We start from the raw sequence: 6,083 nt of genomic DNA, 5'->3' as shown, positions 1-6,083 counted from the left end.
CCCCACAGGCGCTGGCCGGCCCCTCCCACTGAGCAAACGCAGCCGCCAAGGCTCCCGCCCCCAGGGTGCTCCCGAGGCTGGGTTCCCCCCCCACCTGCAGGACACCGCTGCTCTCCAGACCCTGGGATGCTCGGCTCACCGTCACACTCCCCAGCGGCAGAAGGAGGTGGGGCGGCCCTCCCTCTCCCCGGCTCTCTCTGCCAGCAGGCTATGTGCGGGGGCATCCCTGCCCCGCCCCACCCCGTCCAGGGCCGTGAGGTGGACCTGGGCCCTGGGAGCAGCCCACTGCCCTGCTCACTCGGAGTTTGGAGCTGCCTGGACCCCTCCGGGCCCCGAGCACCAGGCTCTAACCAGACTCCCAGGGAGCTTTGGGTCCCCGCTGGCATCTGGATACCGAAGCCCCTTCAGATGCGGGGTGCCTGTAGGTGGACCCCTGGGACCCACAGCAGCCCCCAGGGCGCTCGGCTCCCCGGGTCATCACCCGGCTGTCCCCCAGCCTCTCCGGGCAGCTGTGGGATTTCTGTCCTCCTACCCAGGGCCGGGCATGGGGCGGCCCCGAGAGGGGTGGGGGGACAGCAGTGGGAAACGGGGCTCCACTGCGGTCCAGCAGGGAGGCTTGGGGGGCCCACAGCACACGCAGAGAGCCTCGTAGCCTCCACCTGGTGCCCTCTGGCCCCGGGTGCCCTCCAGCCCAGCCTGGCCTCTAGCCTGGGAGAGCAAGAGAAGAACCCCACCCGAGGGTTAGGACGGCCAAGCCGATCCTGAAGGCAGAGCAGAGTCTGGGACAAAGTTAGTGTGGGCGGGGGCGTGCCCACCAGTGATCTGCACCTGGCAACCCTTCCGGCCCGCTGCCACTTTTCCTGGGGTCACTGACCAGGCCACACCCAGCCCCCTCGGGGCCGTTCCCTCGGGAGCCCCCTTCACTGGCCTGCGGGGCCGGCTGGGTGCAAAGCCCTCTCTGATGGCCCTGTTGACCGGCCTCCACTCCCACCCGGTCCTTCCCAGAGGGATGGGCGCTGTCGCTGGGAGTCCTTTGCTTATCTGTCTCCCCAGTGACCCGCTCCACTGGACAATAACGTCCCTTCCGGCCCCGGGGCTGCCTGACCCCGACCCCACCCCACTTGACTGGTTCATGCTGACATTCGAGGAACAATCCAGGGAAGGCGGGTGAGGGTCACTCGGGAGGGGTGAGTCAGGAGTCCGACCTTTGCCCTTAGGACAGGGGACCTGGGGAAGGGTGGAGGCCTGAAGGGAGGAATCAGGTTAGAATTTAGGCGCATCTGGTTCCTGAGACGAGAGCAGGACAGGCAAGCAGATGCCACCACAGAGACAGAGACAGAGGGAGAGACAGAGGGACAGAAGGGGAGACAGAGGGAGAGAGATAGAGCAAGTGACAGAGACAGAGGGACAGACAGAGGGACAGAAGGGGAGACAGAGGGAGAGACGGAGACAGAGGGAGAGATGGACAGAAGGGGAGACAGAGACAGAGGGAGAGATGGAGACAGGGACAGAGGGACAGAGACAGAGGGAGAGACAGAGACAGAGGGAGAGACAGAGGGACAGAAGGGGAGACAGACAGAGGGAGAGACAGAGACAGAGGGAGAGACAGAGACAGAGGGAGAGACAGAGGGACAGAAGGGGTACAGAGGGAGAGACGGAGACAGGAACAGAGGGACAGAGATAGAGGAAGTGACAGAGACAGAGGGAGAGACAGAGGGACAGAAGGGGAGACAGAGACAGAGAGAAAGACAGAGACAGAGGGACAGAGACAGAGGAGAAACAGAGGGAGAGACACAGGAACAGAGACAGGGAGAGACACAGGAACAGAGACAGAGACAGAGGGAGAGACAGAGACAGAGGGAGAGACAGAGACAGAGGGAGAGATGGACAGAAGGGAAGACAGAGACAGAGGGAGAGATGGAGACAGGGACAGAGGGACAGAGACAGAGGGAGAGGCACAGGAACAGAGTCAGAGACAGAGGGAGAGACACAGAAACAGTGACAGAGGGAGAGACAGAGACAGAGGGAGAGACAGAGGGAGAGACACAGAGACAGAGGGAGAGACAGAGGGACAGAAGGGGAGACAGAGACAGAGAGAAAGACAGAGACAGAGGGACAGAGACAGAGGAGAAACAGAGGGAGAGACACAGGAACAGAGACAGGGAGAGACACAGGAACAGAGACAGAGACAGAGGGAGAGACAGAGACAGAGGGAGAGACAGAGACAGAGGGAGAGACAGAGACAGAGGGAGAGATGGACAGAAGGGGAGACAGAGACAGAGGGAGAGATGGAGACAGGGACAGAGGGACAGAGACAGAGGGAGAGGCACAGGAACAGAGTCAGAGACAGAGGGAGAGACACAGAAACAGAGACAGAGGGAGAGACAGAGACAGAGGGAGAGACAGAGGGAGAGACAGAGGGAGAGACAGAGGGAGAGACACAGAGACAGAGGGAGAGACACAGGAACAGAGACAAAGACAGAGGGAGAGACAGAGAGACAGAGGAAGAGACAGAGACAGAGGGAGAGACAGAGACAGAGGGAGAGACACAGGAGCAGAGACAAAGACAGAGGGAGAGACAGAGACAGAGGGAGAGACACAGGAACAGAGACAGAGACAGAGGGAGAGACAGAGACAGAGAACAGAGAAACAGGGAGGAAAGAGGTGCCCCAGGCTGGCCCAGGTCCAAGGGGTGGGGACGGGGATGGCGGATGGTCTGGACACAGGGCGGAGGTGCTACCTGGACCCCGAGGGCCAGCGAGGGAGAGGAGTCTGGGCTGAGGTGGGGAGCAGCCCAGGGCTCTGTCCTGGGTGTGTCCGGAGTGGGGCCCCCTCCCCACAGGAGCCCTGGGGTGGGGGAGGGTCCCCGCCCCACCACAGGCCCCCCTGAGGGGTGTACCTAGGGCTTCCTCCGGGCAGCTCTCTCTGGAAGCTTCCACAGGAACCCAGACCCCGGACCGCCTTCCCTGTGGCGGCCAAGGCCCCCACCCCTGCAACCGAGCCTCAGCCCCAGATCAGGTCTCGGGGCTCTGAGCCCCAGCTTCCCCGTCTGTAAAACGTGATCGCGGTAGCCAACTCCACGGCTATCTGCCGGGAAAATATCTGGAAAGTGTACGTGGGCGAGAGAAGGCCAGGTGCCTGAGAGCTAGGCCTGAGCAACCAGGGTCCCCGCAACAGGGACAGGGGCTGCAGCCAGGCCCCAGAGCTTGCTTGGGCCCCGCAGCAAAGCAGTACTTTCTGCCCTGCCCTGGGGTGCAGCGGAGTGCCCCCGAGGCCGGGTGCCCGGGTGCCACCCACGGGCTCTCCGGGCTCTGCCCTCCTAGGTGGGGGGCCGGAATTGGGGTGTGGAATGCGGGGCACAGACATAGACCCAGCATGAGGCGGGGGGCTTCTGCCACAGCCCCCATGAGGCTGCGGGCCCTCGTGCTCCCCTGCCTCCCCCCGCTTCCCCTGCCCCCTCCTGCCCCCTCTTTCCCCCTCCTGCCCCCCTAGAATCAGCTCCTGCACTCTAAGGCCAAGGGTCTCAGTGCCAGGAGTCCCACCCGACCCGCCTTGACCCCGACCCTGTCCCCCCACTGCAGCCCACCGGGCCCACATCCGCCCCAGGGCCTTGGCACTCTGGATGCTCCCCCTGCCCGGCTCCCTGCAGCGTCCACCAGGCCACGGGCCCCCATGGTCAAGTGGTGACGTGAGCACACAGGGCTGCCCACTGCCCGCCCCTCTGCTCCCCTCTCTACTTTCCTTCCCTGGTTGGTGGCATCATTTCCTTCCGAGGTGCGGTTCATCCTGCTATTTCTCTAACTGCTTTTCTTCTCTCTTCCCCCGAAGGCCCGAGGCTGCCTGGGCTCTCACGGTTGGCCAGATGAAGGGGTCCCGCGGCTGTCCCCAGATGGGTGCATCCAGGGAGGTGGCTGGACAGGCACCTGGGCCTCCGTCCCCAGCTTCACTTGCCCAGGGGCCACGGGAGCCCCGCAGCCACGCTCAGTGGTCTTCGTGGCAGGAAGTGCCAGGCAGTTCCGGCGAACAGGTGAACCGACTAGATGAGCCTTTGCTTTTACTACGGTCGTGGTTGGAAACAGACTGAGGCGCTAAAAGCATCCCCACCTCCCGACCCCTGTCCGGATGCCGGGTCCCGGGGCCTGAAAAGTGATGGCCCCAGCCTCGGCTGCACAGGGTGGTCACCTCCCTCAAAGCCCAACAAAAATGAGGGCGCGTTGTGAGCAAACGGAGGTTTGTCGTGGGACCGGCGAGGACCCCGAAGTGGAGCCCCTCCCGCCCCCCCTCCACACCTCAGACCGCAGCCCCTCCCCCACGTTTGCCCAAAAATTTCTTTTACAAAAGAAGGTAAAGGCCCCTGAGCGTTTTCAGCCCCCCACGGCGGATGAGCTAAGCGTCCCCTCCCCTTGTTCCGTGGACCCCAGGATCCCCCACGGCCCACCAGCCGCCCCGGGACACTCCGGGTCCTGATAGACGCGGGACAGGACGATGAACGTATTCTCCTAACTCGGCTGGTCTGCTCTGTTGTACGAACAGGGGACAGGGGACATGTAAATCACAGGACACGTGTCCAACCGCTGCTTGTGTCATTGGTCAGGCTTCCAGGCAGCAGGACACTGCGAGGAGGGAAGTTTTCAGATGCCAGAAGTTGCACGTGGGATCTCTACTGCAGGGTCTGTGCACAAGGGCCGAGGGTCACCTGGATAAGTGTGCACGTGCGTGAGTGACACACGCACCCTCACTGCCTCACTGCTTGAAGTTATACCGTCTGTGCATGATTTTTATTTCCCTTTTATTAAATTAAAAAAATTTTAAACTGAATGTACAGTTTCATTTCATTTTTTTCACCTTCTATTAAATTTTTCTTTCCGATGCCATGTTTGATGTGGAACACGAGAGGTATTCAGTGTGTTGGGAGTATCTTCCATGATTATAGCAAATTTCCCGAATGTGGCTCATCCCCGCGGTGTCCATTTTCCCTGAAATAAATGTATTTGTACGTACGTGTATTTGTTACTGTCTTATGGGTTGATGAACTTCCATAAAGCAGGCACATCCGGGTAACAGTCACCCAGACAAAGGCATAGAACATTCCAGAACCCCAGCGCCCGCCCCCCCCCCCAAGAGAACCGCACAGGGGGCTCAGCTCTGGTGGGCTGTCCCTTCCTTCCCTCCCTCGGAGATGCCTGCTCAAGTGTCCTTGTCTCTGGAGGCTCTGCCCCTTCCCGTCAACCTGCAGGGCGGCTTGAAACATCCTGGAACATGTGTGCCGTGAGCTTCCTCCCCACGCAGCCGCTGTCCTGGCCTCGCTGTCCCTGGCGTCTCCCTGCTCCCTGCCCACACGATCGATGGTGAAGATGCCCTCATGCTTTATTCTGGAAGCAGTGGGGTTTTGCCTGAGACTAAGTGCCCCGCCTCGAATTGTTTCCAGGGCAGCAGGTTCTCCAGAGGGGTTTACCCCGGGGCTGTTTAGACGTGGCCTCCCCGCCTTCCGCAGGGCCGCTCGGCCCACACTCCTGGTGCTGCCCCGTCTCCCGTCTCTCCCTTCTCCTGTCTCTTGTCTCTTACGTCTCTCCCGTCTCCCCCATCTCTGCTGTTCCCTCAGCTCCTCTGCACATTTTGTCGAGGGCACACGTCTTGTGTGGCCTTATAGTGAGTGCACCTGAAAAAGCGTGTCCCCCTCTGCTCTCCTTCGCGAACGTGCTCTGCTCACACGTCTACATGTGGCTCACACGTCCACAGCGAGCCACCCCCACGGAGAACCTGCCGGATTTGCAGCGGTGCTGGGTGCCTGCCGGCCCTCGGATGGAGGCCATGGGCCCAAGGAGCAGCAGGTTCTCCTCCCGCAAAGGAGCAGGTCCCTCCGGGAATCCAGGCCTCCTCCTCCTCTGGAAGCTCCGCGGCTTGGGGGTGGAGGTCCTGAAGGCCTGTCGTGAGATCCGGTCCGGGGTGTGTGTGCGCTGCTGTGAACCGCGTGGCTCCTCAGCGTTTGCCTCCCGGCGGCCTCCCCTCCCTTGGAAATCCGGTTCTAGGACTTGTGATCTTTGATTTTTACAGATAACTTCAACACAAAATCACACCGATGG

The 6,083-nt window shown here is 61.4% G+C and overlaps 1 long non-coding RNA gene across 1 annotated transcript; it reads left to right on the top strand.

The window, feature by feature from the left end:
- The first annotated feature begins 3,479 nt into the window (after positions 1–3,479).
- LOC147583974 (uncharacterized) lies at positions 3,480–5,000 on the top strand. Its single transcript, XR_015255052.1, has 2 exons — positions 3,480–4,027; positions 4,534–5,000. It is a non-coding gene; the product is annotated as an uncharacterized LOC147583974 (long non-coding RNA).
- The last annotated feature ends 1,083 nt before the right edge of the window (positions 5,001–6,083 follow it).

Source organism: Puma concolor, chromosome A1 (genome assembly GCF_028749965.1).
Source record: "Puma concolor isolate L17-30 chromosome A1, mPumCon1.1.hap2, whole genome shotgun sequence".
In the NCBI taxonomy this organism is placed as follows: domain Eukaryota; kingdom Metazoa; phylum Chordata; class Mammalia; order Carnivora; family Felidae; genus Puma; species Puma concolor.
The sequence above is the reverse complement of the archived record's forward strand: the minus strand, read 5'-3'. Positions and strand labels throughout refer to the sequence as shown.